Here is an 18,522-nt window from a genome sequence, read left to right as displayed (position 1 = left end):
TCGAACTCCTCTCTATAGCAGGCTTCTGGGACTAATTTTGGCGCGCTGCCCATTGAGCCTTCTAGCCCTTCTGGGCCTGTATTTGCAAACCCGAGGGTTGGAAGGCCCAGTGGGCAGCGCCCCAACAATTTTTTTGCTGTATTTAGTTTTTTTGTTTTCTTTTTTGCTTTATTTATTTTGTTTTGTTTCTACTTACAACAAAAAACTTATTTATTTTATTTTATTTTGTTTCTAATTACTTATTTATTTTACTTTATGATAATTCTTTTTGCTATTAAAGTTTCTATCAAAAAAAGTTCTTTATGAAAATTATTTTTGCTGTATTTAGTTTTTTTGTTTTCTTTTTTGCTTTATTTATTTTGTTTTGTTTCTACTTACAACAAAAAAACTTATTTATTTTATTTTATTTTGTTTCTAATTACTTATTTATTTTACTTTATGATAATTGTTTTTGCTATTAAAGTTTCTATCAAAAGAAGTTCTTTATGAAAATTCTTTTTGCTTTTAATGATTTTGAACAGAAAATACTTCGATAATTTTAGTTGCATCAATTTTATACGATTTTAGTTTCAATAATACTAGAGGTTTCTTATAATGTTTTGAATAGAAAATACTTTGTTAATTTTAGTTTCATAAATTTTATTAAAGTTTATTTTATTTTATCGTAACACAAGAAGTCCGGAGTTGTAATAAGTTATTAAAAATAAAAAAGAGGCGCAATGCTCATTGATTTGCTTCAAGCCTTTCGGAATAGTGTAGACTGCACTGCACATAGCTCCATGCAGTCTACCTTATTCCTCAAGGCTTGAAGCTAAGCAACGTGAGCATTGCGCCTCTTCTTCATCGTCTCTGCACTCAGGGCTTATAAACCGCTCCTAGTGCCTCTCAGCTAGCGAGGTGGGACTAAAAAACTGCATAGTAAGAAACTCTAGTACCGGTTCGTGGCACGAACCGGTACTAAAGGTGCTCGTGGGGCCACAGCCTCATTAGTACCGGTTCGTGGCACCAATCGGGACCAAAGGGTGGAATTGGTCCCGGTTCGTGCCACGAACCGGGACCAATGGCCTTGCACAGCGGCGTGGTGGTGGGAGTTTAGTCCCACCTCGCTAGCTGAGAGAGAGCCGCACCTGTTTATAAGGTGCGGTGCGCCTGAGCTGTCGAGCTCCTCTCTAAAGCAGGCTTACGGGCCTAACCTCTTTGTACATGCCTGTGGGCCTACTGGGCCTTCTGCGGGCCTGAATCCTGGCCTAGGATGGGTTTCTAATCGTATTCAGGCCGTGGTGGCCCAGTAGGTGGCATAATTTTTAATTTTTGTCCTGTTATTTTTCATGCATTTACTAATTATTTTGAGCTATAAGACCCTAAAATTGAAAAGCATTTCAAATGAACTCTGAAAAGGTTGAAAGTTGGCATGGTATCATCATTTCATCCACATAGCATGTGCAAGAAAGTTGAGAGAGTTACAGCAAAAACTAGATGCACTTCATGTACAAAACGGACAATGGTATCATACTCGTCTGTTACAAAGTTGGGATGGTATCATCATAATTAATAGTTGCGGGAGAAAGTCTTCACTTTTTCTTCGCTTGTGTCATTTGCTTATTGCGCCGTAACCATGGATAATCTTCATCGTTTATCAGGATGCTTGGGTCGGCCTTGACTTTGAAGGGAGGAATTTCATGAAACTTTTCATAATCTTCAGACATGTCTGTCTTGCCCTCCACTCCCACAATGTCCCTTTTTCCTGAAAGAACTATGTGGCGCTTTGGCTCATCGTATGATGTATTCGCTTCCTTATCTCTTCTTTTTATCGGTCTGGTAGACATGTCCTTCACATAGATAACCCGTGCCACATCATTGGCTAGGACGAACGGTTCGTCAGTGTACCCAACATTGTTCAGATCCACTGTTGTCATTCCATTCTGTGGGTCTACCTGTACCCCACCTCCTGACAGATTGACCCATTTGCACTTAAACAAAGGGACCTTAAAATCATGTCCATAGTCAAGTTCCCATATGTCCATTATGTAACCATAATATGTGTCCTTTCCCCTCTCGGTTGCTGCATCAAAGCGGACACCGCTGTTTTGGTTGGTGCTCTTTTGATCTTGGGCGATCGTGTAAAATGTATTCCCATTTATCTCGTATCCTTTGTAAGTCAATACAGTCGAAGATGGTCCCCTGGACAACGAGTAAACCTCATCACAAACAGTGGTGTCACCTCTGAGACGTGTTTCCAACCAACTACTGAAAGTCCTGATGTGTTCACATGTAATCCAGTCGCCACACTGCTCCGGGTGTTTGGAGTGCAGACTGTTCTTGTGTTCATCGACATACGGGGTCACCAAGGTAGAGTTCCGTAGAACTGTGTAGTGTGCTTGAGACCAAGAATATCCGTCCCTGCATATTATTGAGTCCCCTCCAAGCGTTCCTTTTCCAGTCAGTCTCCCCTCATACCGCGATTTAGGGAGACCTATCTTCTTAAGGCCAGGAATGAGGTCAACACAAAACCCAATGAAATCCTCTGTTTGATGGCCCATGGAGATGCTTCCTTCTGGCCTAGCGCGGTTACGGACATATTTCTTTAGGACTCCCATGAACCTCTCAAAGGGGAACATATTGTGTAGAAATACGGGCCCCAGAATGACAATCTCGTCGACTAGATGAACTAGGACGTGCGGCATGATATTGAAGAAGGATGGTGGGAACACCAGCTCGAAACTGACAAGACATTGCGCCACATCACTCCTTAGCCTTGGTATGATTTCTGGATCGAAGAAGATTTCTCAGGACAATCCTCAGTTTACGGGCATTCGAAGAAGATTTCTTTCTCTTCTTTCATAAGAGCGTAGCTGGCAGGACCTTCATACTGCTTCGGAGGCATGCCGTCTTTTTCGTGCAAACGTTGCAGGTCCTCCCGTGCCTCAGGTGTATCTTTGTCTTCCCATACACGCCCAAGAAGCCTAGCAGGTTCACGCAAAGGTTCTTCGTCACGTGCATCACGTCGATTGAAGAGCGGACCTCTAGCTCTTTCCAGTAGGGTAGGTCCCAAAATATAGATTTCTTCTTCCACATGGGTGCGTGTCCCTCAGCGTCATTCGGAACAGCTAGTCCGCCGGGAACCTTTCCAAAGATTACGTGTAAATCATTGACCATAGCAAGTACATGATCACCGGTACACATGGCGGGCTTCTTCCGGTGATCTGCCTCGCCTTTGAAATGCTTGCCTTTCTTTCGACATTGATGGTTGGTCGGAAGAAATCGACGATGGCCCAGGTACACATTCTTCCTGCATTTGTCCAGGTATATACTTTCAGTGTCATCTAAACAGTGCGTGCATGCGTGGTATCCCTTGTTTGTCTGTCCTGAAAGGTTACTAAGAGCGGGCCAATCGTTTATGGTTACAAACAGCAACGCGTGCAGGTTAAATTCCTCCTGTTTGTGCTCATCCCACATACGTACACCGTTTCCATTCCACAGCTGTAAAAGTTCTTCAACTAATGGCCTTAGGTACACATCAATGTCGTTGCCGGGTTGCTTAGGGCCTTGGATGAGAACTGGCATCATAATGAACTTCCGCTTCATGCACATCCAAGGAGGAAGGTTATACATACATAGAGTCACGGGCCAGGTGCTGTGATTGCTACTCTGCTCCCCGAAAGGATTAATGCCATCCGCGCTTAAACCAAACCATACGTTCCTTGGGTCAGCTGCAAACTCAGCCCAGTACTTTCTCTTGATTTTTCTCCACTGCGACCCGTCAGCGGGTGCTCTCAACTTCCCGTCTTTCTTACGGTCCTCACTGTGCCATCGCATCAACTTGGCATGCTCTTCGTTTCTGAACAGACGTTTCAACCGTGGTATTATAGGAGCATACCACATCACCTTCGCAGGAACCCTCTTCCTGGGGGGCTGGCCGTCAACATCACCAGGGTCATCTCGTCTGATCTTATACCGCAATGCACCGCATACCGGGCATGCGTTCAAATCCTTGTACGCACCGCGATAGAGGATGCAGTCATTAGGGCATGCATGTATCTTCTGCACCTCCAATCCTAGAGGGCATACGACCTTCTTTGCTGCGTATGTACTGTTGGGCAATTCGCTATCCTTTGGAAGCTTCTTCTTCAATATTTTCAATAGCTTCTCAAATCCTTTGTCAGGCACAGCATTCTCTGCCTTCCACTGCAGCAATTCCAGTACGGTACCGAGCCTAGCATGTACAGACATGGCCTCGGAACACAAGAGACCGAAAGGTCGAACATGAGTCGTATAGCAGATACGATCAACATGGAGATGTTCACCGATGATGACTAGTCCCTCTCACGTGATGATCGGACACGGCCTAGTTTGACTCGGATCATGTATCACTTAGATGACTAGAGGGATGTCTATCTGAGTGGGAGTTCATTAATCAGATGAACTCAATTATCATGAACATAGTCAAAAGGTCTTTGCAAATTATGTCATAGCTTACGCTTTAGTTCTACTGTTTAAGATATGTTCCTAGAAAAAATTTAGTTGAAAGTTGGTAGTAGCAATTATGCGGACTGGGTCCGTAAACTGAGGATTGTCCTCATTGCTGCACAGAAGGCTTATGTCCTTAATGCACCGCTCGGTGTGCTGAACCTCAGCGTCGTCTGTAGATGTTGCGAAACATCTGACATACACGTTTTGATGACTACGTGATAGTTCAGTGCGTAATGCTAACGGTTTAGAATTGTGGCACCAAAGACGTTTTGAAACGTCGCAGAACATAGAGATGTTCCAAAGACTGAAATTGGGATTTCAGACTAGTGCCCACATCAAGAGGTATGAGACCTCTGACAAGTTTCTTAAGCCTGCAGACTAAGGGAGAAAAGCTCAATCGTTGAGCATGTGCTCAGATTGTCTGAGTGCCACAATCTCTTGAATCGAGTGGGAGTTAATCTTCCAGATGAGATAGTGATGGTTCTCCATAGTCACTGCCACCAAGCTATTAGAGCTTCGTGATGAACTATAACATATCAGGGATAGATATGATGATCCTTGAGCAACTCGTGATGTTTGACACCGCGAAAGTAGAAATCAAGAAGGAGCATCAATTGTTGATGGTTAGTAAAACCACTAGTTTCTAGAAGGGCAAGGGCAAAAGGGATACTTCATGAAACAGCAAATCATTTGCTGCTCTAGTGGAGAATCCCAAGGTTGAACCCAAACCCGAGACTAAGTGCTTCTGTAATGAGGGAAATGGTCACTGAAGCAGAACTACCCTAGATACTTGGTAGATGAGAAGGCAGGCAAGGTCGGCAGAAGTATATTGGATATACATTATATGAATGTGTACTTTACTAGTACTCCTAGCAGCACCAGGGTATTAGATACCGGTTCGGTTGCTAAGTGTTAGTAACTCGAAATAAAAGCTGCGGAATAAATGGAGACTAGCTAAAGGTGAGATGACGATGTGTGTTGGAAGTGTTTCCAAGGTTGATGTGATCAAGCATCGCATGCTCCCTCTACCATCGAGATTGGTGTTTGCGTTGAGCATAAACATGATTGGATTATGTTTATCGCAATACGGTTGTTCATTTAAGGAGAATAATGGTTACTCTGTTTATTTGAATAATACCTTCAATGGTCTTGCACCTAAAATGAATCTCGATCGCAGTGATACACATGTTCATGCCAAAAGATATAAAATAGTAATGATAGTACCACATACTTGTGGCACTGCCATTTGAGTCATATTGGTATAGAACGCATGAAGCTCCATGTAGATGGATCTTTGGACTCAGTCATTTTTGGAAAGATTGAGACATGCGAACCATGTCTATTGGTATATATGCATGAAGAAACTCCATGCAGATGAATCGTTTGGACTCACTTGATTTTGAATCACTTGAGACATGCAAATCATACCACATGGGCAAGATGACTGAAAGGCCTTGTTTTCAGTAAGATGGAACAAGAGAGCAACTTATTGGAAGTAATACATTTTGATGTATGCAGTCCAATGAGTGCTGAGGCATGCAGTGGATATCGTTATGTTCTTACTTCACAGATGATTTGAGTAGATGTTGAGTGTATTTACTTGATGAAACACAAGTCTGAATTATTGAAAGGTTCAAGTAATTTCAGAGTGAAGTTGAAGATCGTCGTGACAAGAGGATAAAATGTCTGTGATATGATCATAGAGATGAATATCTGAGTTACGAGTTTGGCACACAATTAAGACATTGTGGAAAGTGTTTCACAATTAATACCGCCTGGAACACCACAGTGTGATGGTGTGTCCGAACATCATAACTGCACCCTATTGGATATGGTGCATGCCATGATGTCTCTTATCGAATTACCACTATCGTTTATGGGTTAGGCATTAGAGATAACCTCATTCACTTTAAAAGGGGCACCACGCAATTCCGTTGAGATGACACCATTTAGAGAAACCTAAGTTGTCGTTTCTTAAAAGTTTGGGGCTGCGATGCTTATGTGAAAAAGTTTCAAGCTGATAAGCTCGAACCCAAAGCGGATAAATGCATCTTCATAGAATACCCAAAACAGTTGGGTATACCTCCTATTTCAGATCTGTAAGCAAAAGTAGTTGCTTCTAGAAACAAGTCCTTTCTCGAGGAAAAGTTTCTCTCGAAAGAATTGAGTGGGAGGATGGTGGAGACTTGATAAGGTTATTGAACCGTCACTTCAACTAGTGTGTAGCAGGGCACAGGAAGTTGTTTCTGTGGCACCTACACCAATTGAAGTGGAAGCTTATGATAGTGATCATGAAACTTCGGATCAAGTCACTACCAAACCTCGTAGGACGACGAGGATGCGTACTACTTCAGAGTAATGCGTGATCCTGTCTTGGAAGTCATGTTGCTAGACAACAATGAACCTACGAGCTATGGAGAAGCGATGGTGGGACCATATTCCGACAAATGGTTAGAAGCCATGAAATCCGAGATAGGATCCATGTATCAGAACAAAGCATGGACTTTGGTGAACTTGCCCGATGATCGGCAAGCCATTGAGATAAATGGATCTTTAAGAAGAAGACGGACATGGACGGTAATGTTACCGTCTATGAAGCTCGACTCGTGGCAAAGAGTATTTTCACAAGTTCAAGGAGTTGACTACGATGAGATTTTCTCATCCGTAGCGATGCTTATGTCCGTCGGAATCATGTTAGCATCAGCTGCATTTATGAAATCTGGCAGATGGATGTCAAAACAAGTTTCCTTACCAGTTTTCGTAAGGAAAGGTTGTATGTGATACAATCAGAAAGATTTTGTCGATCCTAAGGATGCTAAAAAGTATGCTAGCTCCAGCGATCCTTCCATGGACTAGAGCAAGCATCTCGGAGTCAGAATGTACGCTTTGATGGAGTGATCAAAGTTTTTGGGTTTATACAAAGTTTGTTAGAAACTTGTATTTACAATAAAGTGAGTGGGAGCGCTACAACATTTCTGATAAGTATATGTGAATGACATATTGTTGATCCGAAATGATGTAAAATTTCTGGAAAGCATAAAGGGTTGTTTGAAAGGAGTTTTTCAAAGGAAGACCTGGGTAAAGCTGCTTACATATTGGGCATCAAGATCTATAGAGATAGATCAAGACGCCTGATGATACTTACAAAGAACGCACACCTTGACATGATTTTGAAAGAGTTCAAAATAGATCAGCAAAGACGGAGTTCTTGGCTGTGTTACAAGGTGTGAGTATTGAGTAAGACTCAAGACCTGACCACAGCAGAAGAGAGAGAAAGGACGAAGGTCGTCCCCTATGCTTTAGACGTAGGCTCTACAGTATGCTATGTTGTGTACCGCACATGAAGTGTGCCTTGCCATGAGTTGGTCAAGGGGTACAATAGTGATCCGGGAATGGATCACATGACAGCGGTCAAACTTATCCTTAGTATCTAGTGGACTAAGGAATTTTCTCGATTATGGAGGTGAAAAGGAGTTCGTCGTAAAGGGCTACGTCGATGCGAACTTTGACACTAATCCGGATGACTCTGAGTAGTAGACCGGATTCGTATAGTAGAGCAGTTATTTGAAATGGCTCCAAGTAGCGTGTGGTAGCATCCACAAGATGACATAGATATTCGTAAAGCACACACGGATCTGAAAGGTTCAGACCCGCTGACTAATAACCTCTCTCACAAGCATAACATGATCAAACCAGAACTCATTGAGTGTTAATCACATAGTGATGTGAACTAGATTGTTGACTCTAGTAAACTCTTTGGATGTTGGTCACATGGTGATGTGACCTGTGAGTGTTAATCACATGGTGATGTGAACTAGATTATTGACTCTAGTGCAAGTGGGAGACTGTTGGAAATATGCCCTAGAGGCAATAATAAATTGGTTATTATTATATTTCCTTGTTCATGATAATCGTTTATTATCCATGCTAGAATTGTATTGATAGGAAACTCAGATACATGTGTGGATACATAGACAACACCATGTCCCTAGTAAGCCTCTAGTTGACTAGCTCGTTGATCAATAGATGGTTACGGTTTCCTGACCATGGACATTGGATGTCGTTGATAACGGGATCACATCATTAGGAGAATGATGTGATGGACAAGACCCAATCCTAAGCCTAGCACAAGATCATGTAGTTCGTTTGCTAAGAGCTTTTCTAATGTCAAGTATCATTTCCTTAGACCATGAGATTGTGCAACTCCCGGATACCGTAGGAATGCTTTGGGTGTACCAAACGTCACAACATAACTGGGCGGCTATAAAGGTGCACTACAGGTATCTCCGAAAGTGTCTGTTGGGTTGGCACGAATCGAGACTGGGATTTGTCACTCCGTGTAAACGGAGAGGTATCTCTGGGCCCACTCGGTAGGACATCATCATAATGTGCACAATGTGACCAAGGAGTTGATCACGGGATGATGTGTTACGGAACGAGTAAAGAGACTTGCCGGTAACGAGATTGAACAAGGTATCGGGATACTGACGATCGAATCTCGGGCAAGTAACATACCGATTGACAAAGGGAATTGTATACGGGATTGATTGAATCCTCGACATTGTGGTTCATCCGATGAGATCATCGAGGAGCATGTGGGAGCCAACATGGGTATCTAGATCCCGCTGTTGGTTATTGACCGGAGAGTCGTCTCGGTCATGTTTGCGTGTCTCCCGAACCCGTAGGGTCTACACACTTAAGGTTCGGTGACGCTAGGGTTGTAGCGATATTAGTATGCGGTAACCCGAAAGTTGTTCGGAGTCCCGGATGAGATCCCGGATGTCACGAGGAGTTCCGGAATGGTCCGGAGGTAAAGATTTATATATGGGAAGTCTTATTTTGGTCACCGGAAAAGTTTCGGGCATTATCGGTATTGTACCGGGAGTGCCGAAAGGGGTCCGGGGGTCCACCAAGGGGGTCCACCAGCCCCGGGGGGGCACATGGGCTGTAGGGGTGTGTGCCTTGGCCTATATGGGCCTATATGGCCTAACGAACCAGCCCCAAGAGGCCCATGCGCCAAGAGATAAGGGAAAGGGAGAGTCCTAAAGGGGGAAGGCACCTCCGAGGTGCCTTGGGGAGGATGGACTCCTCCCTGGCCGCACCCTTCCTTGGAGGAAGGGCCAAGGCTGCGCCCCCCCCCCTCCCTTGGCCCTATATATAGTGGGGGGAGGGAGGGCTGCAATACCCAAGCCCTGGCGCCTCCCTCTCCCTCCCGTGACACATCTCCCTCCTCCCGCAGCGCTTGGCGAAGCCCTGTTGGAATCCCGCTACTTCCACCACCACGCCGTCGTGCTGCTGGATCTCCATCAACCTATCCTCCCCCCTTGCTGGATCAAGAAGGAGGAGACATCTCTGCTCCGTACGTGTGTTGAACGCGGAGGTGCCATCCGTTCGGCGCTAGGATCATCGGTGATTTGGATCACGACGAGTACGACTCCATCAACCCCGTTCTCTTGAACGCTTCCGCTCGCGATCTACAAGGGTATGTAGATGCACTCCTTCCCTCTCGTTGCTAGTAAACTCCATAGATTGATCTTGGTGATGCGTAGAAAATTTTGAATTTCTGCTACGTTCCCCAACATGTACGGTGACAGACACATTAAGGGCGTGCATAATTTTCTCGAAGTGGCTGGGGCAAACAAGCAGAATGGTTATATGTGTTGTCCATGCCCTAAATGTGGGAATACGAAGTCTTACTCTGACCGAAAAATCCTTCACACCCACCTGCTTTACAAGGGTTTCATGCCACACTATAGTGTTTGGACGAGCCACGGAGAAATAGGGGTTATGATGGAAGACGATGAAGAAGAAGAGGACGATGACAACTATGTGCCCCCTGAATACGGTGATGCTGCAACGGGGGGAGCTGCTGAAGATCAAGAGGAACCAGGCGATGTGCCCGATGATGCTGCAACTGGGGAAGCTGCTGAAGATGGGTTTCAAGTTGTATTCAGGCCGTGGTGGCCCAGTAGGTGGCATAATTTTTTTCTCTGTTTTTTGTTTTCTCTTTTGCTTTATTTGTTTTGTTTTGTTTCTACTTACAACAAAAAACTTATTTATTTTATTTCTAATTACTTATGTATTTTACTTTAATTATTTTATTTTTATTTATTTTACTGCTGCTATTTTTATTTATTTTAATGCTGCTATTTTTATTTAATTTATTAAGGTTTATTTACTTTAGTTACTATAGTTTATTTTATTTTATTTTATTAAGGTTTATTTATTTTTATTTATTTTATTAAGGTTTATTTATTTTATTTACTATAAAAAATGAACATAGATGCGCCTATAGAGAAAATTCAACCTAAATTCATAATAAATTTCTATGAAATTCAAAGAAATTTACTGTGAATTTAGGTCAAATTCCCTGTATAAGGGCATCTATTTTCACTTTGAGAGGAGCTCAACAAGGCAGAGAGGGACGGGCTTATAAACTGGTGTGAGCGCCCTTCGGTTGGCGAGGTGGGACTAAACACTGCCCGCAACTAGGACCAGCCCTTTAGTCCCGGTTTGTGGTATGAACCGGGACTAAAGGGTGGTGGGCCAGGAGCGTGGCCCATTGGTCCCGGTTTGTCCCGCCAACCGGGACCAAAGGGGCCGGACGAACCGGGACCAATGCCCCCACGAGGCCCGGCAGGCCCCTGGCCGCACGAACCGGGACCAATGCTCGCATTAGTCCCGGTTCGTGACTGAACCGGGACTAATGTGAATATTGCCCTGTGACCAAAGCCCAGTTTTCTCTAGTGGACTCTATCCGAAAACTAGTTTAAAGACTAGGAATCTTATAACTGTATAAGAGGCGGACTCTTTGAAAACGCAGTATAAGAAGGTCCCTACCCCTAGCGTCGTATATGCGATTGTGAGCGGCACCACGGAAAAGCGCGGAGGAATAAGGGTAGACCACAACATATTTCTAACATTGGTATCAGAGCCAATTAGAGTTAACGACGTAGTCGTCGACTCGATTCGATCCGGAATCAATTCCGCTGCCTACTCTGCCGGATCCAGCGTGGTCAACTTGTACACAGGGGAGTCCACACAAGTCCAACTTGGAATTAGATTGATCTGTAGTGCGCTTCGTGAACAAGGACGCCCCGGCCACAAACAAATCGGTCCAAATCGATTCTCTCGCCTCGCCGCGCCGCTCCCGTCTCGCGCCGCCGCACTGTCGCCTTGCCCCGTAGCGCTCTCGCCTCGCCGCGCTGCACTCGTCTGGAGCCGCCGCTCACCAACGCCGGGAACTCGCCGACAGCCACCGCCCCAAAGTCGCCGACTCCACCGGCGGCCCGATCTCCAGCATCACTCCGCCGGAAGCTCTCCTCTAGCCGCCCGTCACCGCTCCAAGCCATCCACCTCAACGAGTCCTCAGGTACACGAGCTATTCGCCAACGACCGCTCGGAATTTGTCAGGCCTCTCATCTACTACTGCTGCTCCGATTCAACACCACCAAAGGAATTTTTTCTGTTCTGAACTTTGTGGATAGATGGCTTCCAATAGCGTGTTTGCTGAGTTGCTCAGGAACTACAAGTCAGGTGGCACAAACTTCACTGTTTGGAAAAGGAAGACGATGTTTCTGCTTACAGCTGAGAATATTGAGTATGTAATTTCAACAGCCGAGCCTAACGAACCTGCTGATGACGCTTCAGATGAGGAAAAGGACAATTATGCAGAAGAACTCAAGGAGTGGAATAAGGACAATAAAAAGGCTTGGATTTTTTATTCTTGGCTCCATGTCCAATTTGTTGGCAGGTGAATATGAAAAACAGAGGTTGCTGCACACAGGATTATGAGAAGGCTAGAAGAGGATTTTGGTGAAGTTTCTTTAATCAAAGTGCTTAGCTTGCTGAACAGATTCTTGGCGTCTAAGATGGCAGATAATACTTCTGTCAATGTGCACTTAAACAAGTTGTGTGTGCTGAATGAGGAACTGAAAAATGTTGCCTATCCTTTTTCTGAGGAGGTGCAAGTAATGGTGGCTCTGAACTCACTTCCGCACACTTGGGAACAATTTAAAATATCATTCTGTCACTCTGAAAGATTACTGAACATGCGCAATTTGAGGCATCATTTGCTCATGGAAGAAGATAGGAAAACTTCACAAAGGAAAGAGAGACACTCAGATCATCAGGAGTTGCACTTTGTTGAAGATAGGAGGCGTTGGCGGAAGAAGAATCAAGGAGGTGATTTGAGGGGCAAAATCAATAGGAAGAGAAACTGGGATGGTCATAATGGAAGAGGTCCAAACTCTAGTTTTGATAAGAGGAAATTTAGATGTCATGGTTGTGGAGAGTATGGGCATTTTAGAACTGAGTGCAAGAATAAGAAGCCTTATAAACAAGATGACAAGTCTAAGAAGCAGCATCAGGACAAGCATCAGGGCAACAAGAAGGATAATTCTTCTCCTGATGGTACGTACAATCTATTTGTTTGTTCTGAATCATTGTTTACTACTTCAGCTTCAGATCATTGGGTAGTAGACTCTGGTTCCACTTCGCATATTGCAAGGAATAGTCCTGGTTTCACCTCTTTAAAACCCATACCAAAAGGAACTAGATTTATCTATCTACTAGGAACAACTGCAAAACCTGATATCTTGGGTATAGGTGATTATACACTCAAACTCCCCGGTGGAGGAAAATTAATTTTGAAAGACACAGTCTATTCCCCTAGCAGGAGAAAGAATTTAATCTCTGTTTCTAGACTGGAATCTATTGGTTTTAAGGTCTTACTTGGAGATGGCAAAGTTAAAATACTGATGAATGGAAATTTAGTTCAATCAGGAAATAGATTTGATGGTCTCTACTATATTGAGGATTTTATGGACATTGATAGGATGGATTGTATGGTGACTGAACAGAACTCGGTAGTGAGGAATATAGATGGAAACAATAATTGTTCAGAATCATATCTCTGGCATCTTCGTTTGTGTCATATCTCAAAGAACAGAATTAAAAGGCTAATTAGTTCTGGAATTTTAAACTTCAAGTGGGAAGACTACGGCATTTGTGAGGCATGTGTTGTAGGAAAAATGACCAGGGCGCCTTTTCCTAAAGCGTCAAGGTCTACTGAACCACTTGCTATTGTTCATTCAGATATTTCTGGCGAGATGTCTGTGCCTACATTCGGACAGAAGGTCTATTTCATTACTTTTATATATGATTTCTCTAGATACGGCTATGTTTACTTAATTAAGCATAAGCCGAAAGGTTTTGACATGTTTAAGGTATTTAAAGCTGAGGTACAAAATCAGTTGAACAAAAAGATCAAGGTGCTTAGAACTGATCGTGGTGGTGAATACACATCAGGAATATTAGATGATTTTTGCAAGGAAAATGGAATTGTTCACCATTATACCTTAGCATATACTCCTCAGCAAAATGGCGTAGCTGAAAAGAGGAATAGAACTTTAATGGACATGGTTAGGTCTATGATGGCATATTCCGATCTTCCTTTATCATTTTGGGGAGAGGCTCTTCATACTGTTGTTTACTTGCTTAATCATTCGCCTTCTAAATCTGTTAGTTCTAGATTGTGGATTGTTGAACTTAGCAGTGTGGGGATGCAATGCACAGATTAGAGTACCTAGTCAACTAAGAACAAAACTGGAACCTAAGAGTTTTCCAGGAATATTTATTGGATATGCTTTTGTTTCAAATGGATATAGATTTTATGATCCAGAGAGGAAGAAGTTAGTTGAAACTAGAGATGCCATTTTTCTAGATCAAGATACACCTCGCCATGCAAAACGTGCGAGAGTGGAATTATTGACAAACCTGTTAGATACAAGTGTTGAAACTGATTCTAACAATCAGGAAAACCAAGCTAATGGCAATGTAAATGTTGAGACTCCCATAACTAGTTTACCTAGGAGAAGTGGGAGGAATGTAGCAGCCCCATCATACCTTGATGATTATTATGTATTTATGGGGGAAGTATACTCTAAAACTTCTAGTTTAGAGGAAGAACCAAAATCTTTTAAACATGCCATGTCTTGTTCAGAATCAAAGTTATGGATGGAAGCCATGCGTGAGGAACTAAACTCCATGGAATAGAATAAAGTTTGGGAATTAGTTGATCTACCTAATGACCGAAAGGCAATTGGATCAAAGTGGATTTTTAAAAGGAAACTGAATGCTTCTGGAAATGTTGAAAAATACAAAGCTAGGTTGGTTGCTAAAGGGTACACACAAAGGGAAGGCGTTCACTTTGTGGAAACTTTTTCCCCTGTAGCAAAATTTACATATATTCGTATTATTGCTGCGTTGACTGCTTATTTTGATCTGGAACTTCATCAAATGTATGTTAAAACTTCCTTCTTGAATGGTCATTTGAAGGAAGAGATTTATATGTCTCAACCTGATGGTTTTGTTGAAAAGGAAAATCAGGGAAATGTGTGTAAGCTAAATAGATCTATTTATGGTCTTAGGCAAGCTTCACGACAATGGAATATTTTGTTTGATGATGCTATCACATCATATGGGTTTTCTATGATGGAAGGTGATCATTGCATTTATTTTAAAATAGTGGGAGGAAATTTTACACTCTTGTCACTTTATGTTGATGATATACTTATTGCTTCTAGTAGTAAGAAATTGTTGGTAGAAGTTAAAACTTGGTTATCTTCTACATTTGAAATGAAAGATATGGGAAACGCTTCCTATGTTCTAGGAGTGGAAATACTTAGAGGTCGGAATAAAGGTACTTTGGGTTTGTCTCAAAGGAATTATTTAAAATCTGTTCTTAAACGTTTCTCTATGGAAAATTGCAAGCCTGCTTTAGTGCCCATGGCTGTAGGAATTAAACTCATTGAGGGGATGTGTCCTAAAACTCTTGAGGAAAAGAAGAGAATGGAGAAGACTCCATATGCTTCTGCCTTGGGATCTTTGATGTATGCCATGTTATTCACACGCCCTAATTTGTGCTATACTGTCGGAGTGTTGAGTAGATATCAAATGAATCCAGGAATTGGGCATTGGAATCAAATTAAACATGCTCTTCGTTATGTTCAAGGAACATTGTATTATTCACTCTGTTTTAACCAAAAGGATCTACAGCTGCAGGGCTATACTGATGCTGATTGGCAGGGTGATCTGGACAACCGGAAGTCTATGTCTGGGTATCTATTTACATTAGCTGGTGGCGCTATATCTTGGAGTAGTAAGAAGCAAGATTCAGTGGCATTTTCTTCCATGGAGGCGGAGTATATTGCTGCGTCAGAAGCTGTGAAGGAGGCGGTGTGGCTGAAGGAATTTCTTTCGACTTTGAAGATTGTTGAAAGTGCTAGCAAACCAGTGGTGATGTATTGTGATAATCAGCCTGCAATAAAGGTTTCCAGATATCCCAAATTCCACAGCAAGATCAAACATATTGAGGGAAGGTATCACTATATACGTGATGCAATTAATAGACTTAAGTCAGTTTGTTTAGAGTTTCTACCTAGTACTGATATGGTTGTTGATCCTTTGACTAAGTCACTTAGTCAGGTGGTATTTGGTAAGCATGTTCAGGCTATGGGTTTACGAATTTTTGAATGACCGTTTTGGACAAGTGGGAGATGTTGGGATTATGTGTTCTGCAGCTATATTCAAATACTTATTATCATTAATATTCGGAATACCTCATATGGAATCATACAAGTGGGAGTGTTGCATGCTTAAGGAAGCCGGTCAATTATCGGTGGAATACAATATGCTTTATATATTGGAGAGACTACCGGGTACGCTGATAATTAGAAGAAGCTAGATCGTGTAATTGGATTACGGCCCTAATGCTGATCTACATAAATAGAGAAATTTATACTCTATTATGACGCGTTGCTCACATCAGGGACTCGATGGATAGGATCCGCTAATAGACAAATTATATTGTGGTTGGTAGTTTGATCTGGACTCTATCCGGAAACTAGTTTAAAGACTAGGAATCTTATAACTGTATAAGAGGCGGACTCTTTGGAAACGTAGTATAAAAGGTCCCTACCCCCTAGCCTCGTATATGCGATTGTGAGCGGCACCACGGAAAAACGCGAAGGAATAGGGGGTAGACCACAACATATTTCTAACAAGAGTACAAATAGATCTGAGCCATTGATTTGATTAACTAGTGGTATGATTAACTCTTATCTTCTTACCTCTTATACGAACAGAAATGGTAAGAGGGACCATGTTAAAATTACTCGGCAAGCAAAGCGCCAACACCCTGTAATCTCTGCCCAAGGTAGGAGATGAGCTCACACACACAAGATAGAAAAAGAGTACACGGGAGTTTTGGCACCGCACAACTTGTGTCTTTTTTTACTCTCTTTCTCTTAGTTAACCAAAGTGTTTACATGGGTATTTAAAAGGAAAGTAAACGCACGGGCCAAGTCACACACACCGGCCTGATCCTAAACTCACGCTCCATGCAGATATGTACTCCACTAAAAGTGCATGCACATCCAGCCACTCCGACGGACCAACTCAACGTCTTTGCCTCAACTAACTCACCTCACTTTGAGCTAGTCTCTTGGCACGGCAACGTACATATCCCTCTTGCTCTCGGCTACATGCATGTACTGATACAGTCTATCTAGAACTTATGCATGTACTCACAACTCCTGGCTTCATCACTTGACCGATGATCAGCTCGCACCATTGCGGATCCATCAGTCCACTTCACCACGATGCCATGCATTGGTGTACTAGACTTAGACTGAACAGACCCAAACAGAAATAAACTAGATGAACTACTAAACAACAATGGTTAACACCAACAATCACCCCCTTAAGCTTGACCAATATGAGAGATGTGCATACTTGCTCCATTGGCGGTGTGGATCTTGTCAGAGCCGTGATAGGGTTCACGAGTGTGAAGCTTCCCCATCTCGCTCGTCAGGTGCTCCGTCGCCCCAGAGTCCATGTACCAGTGGGGATCGATGGAGTAGGACTGAACGTGTTCTTGTTGCTTCTGCGGCGCCGAACGATCAGCCATGGCAACCTGACGAGCAAAGTTGCGTGTATCCTTTCCGTCATTGCCAAGACCAAGAAAGCTCCGCTGAAAGCGTTTGTGACACTTGGAGGAGTGCCCCTCAATGCCACACAACTGACACACGGGTCGACCACCGGCCCCTGGTAAGGTTGCGGACGCGGGGGGAGCCGACGATGACGAAGCCGGGGGCGGCCCCTTGGACGAGCTGCGGCCACCCTTAGTGGCGGCGTTCGCGGAGAGGGAGCCATGACTGGCCTTGGAGCGGCGCGCCTCGACACGCTGCTCGGTGAGGAGAAGACGAGAGTAGACCTCATGTGCCATCATGGGAGTCGAGTTGCCCCGCTCGTTGATGATCTCAACCAAAGCATCATACTCCTCGTCGAGCCCGTTGACGATGAAGGAGTTGAACTCGGAGTCGGTGAGCAGCGGTCCAATGGAGGCCAACGTGTCAGCAAGGCCCCTGACCTTGTTGTAGAACTCCGTGGCCATGGAGTCAAGCTTCTCGCACTCGCCAAGCTGACGACGGAGCGCAGAGACACGGGTCTGAGACTGCGCCGCAAATGAGTGCACAAGGATGGTCCAGGCCTCATGAGATGTCTTGGCGAAGACAACAAGCCCGGCGACAGCCGGAGAGAGCGACCGCTGGATGGAGGAGAGGTTCGCCTGGTCCTGCCCCGTCCAAACACGGTGAGCCGGATTGTAGACCAGACAGTGCACGCTGTCCACCAGCGCAAGGGGGCAAGGGAGAGAGCTGTCGACGTAGCCAAGCAGGTAATGGCTCCCAAGGAGCTGAAGAATCTGCGCCCGCTAGAAGATGTAGTTGTCAGACGACAACTTGATGGTGATAAGATGGCCGAAGTGAAACGGCGGCGGCGGCGATCCCGTCGAGGAGACGGCCTGGGGTGAGGGCACCATAGAGGCCGTCAGCATGACCGGGGACGCGGCCGGAGGAACAAAGGGCGCGGGGGCAGATGGCGCCGCAACCGGGCCCGACGCCGACAACCCCGCCATCAAGGCGGACTCGGGCGCCACCGGCGGTAGCGGTGGGATAGCACCCGCAGGAGAGGAGGCGGACGACGCAGCCG

At 44.1% G+C, this 18,522-nt stretch overlaps 1 long non-coding RNA gene across 1 annotated transcript; it reads left to right on the top strand.

Moving 5' to 3' along the window:
• Window positions 1-11,562: 11,562 nt before the first annotated feature.
• LOC141039263 (uncharacterized) lies at window positions 11,563-16,088 on the top strand. Its single transcript, XR_012200182.1, has 2 exons — window positions 11,563-12,882; window positions 15,529-16,088. It is a non-coding gene; the product is annotated as an uncharacterized lncRNA (long non-coding RNA).
• The last annotated feature ends 2,434 nt before the right edge of the window (window positions 16,089-18,522 follow it).

The sequence above is a fragment of the Aegilops tauschii genome, chromosome 1 (genome assembly GCF_002575655.3).
Source record: "Aegilops tauschii subsp. strangulata cultivar AL8/78 chromosome 1, Aet v6.0, whole genome shotgun sequence".
In the NCBI taxonomy this organism is placed as follows: Eukaryota; Viridiplantae; Streptophyta; class Magnoliopsida; order Poales; family Poaceae; genus Aegilops; species Aegilops tauschii.
Note: the sequence above shows the minus strand (reverse complement) of the source record. Positions and strands in the feature narration are given on the sequence as shown.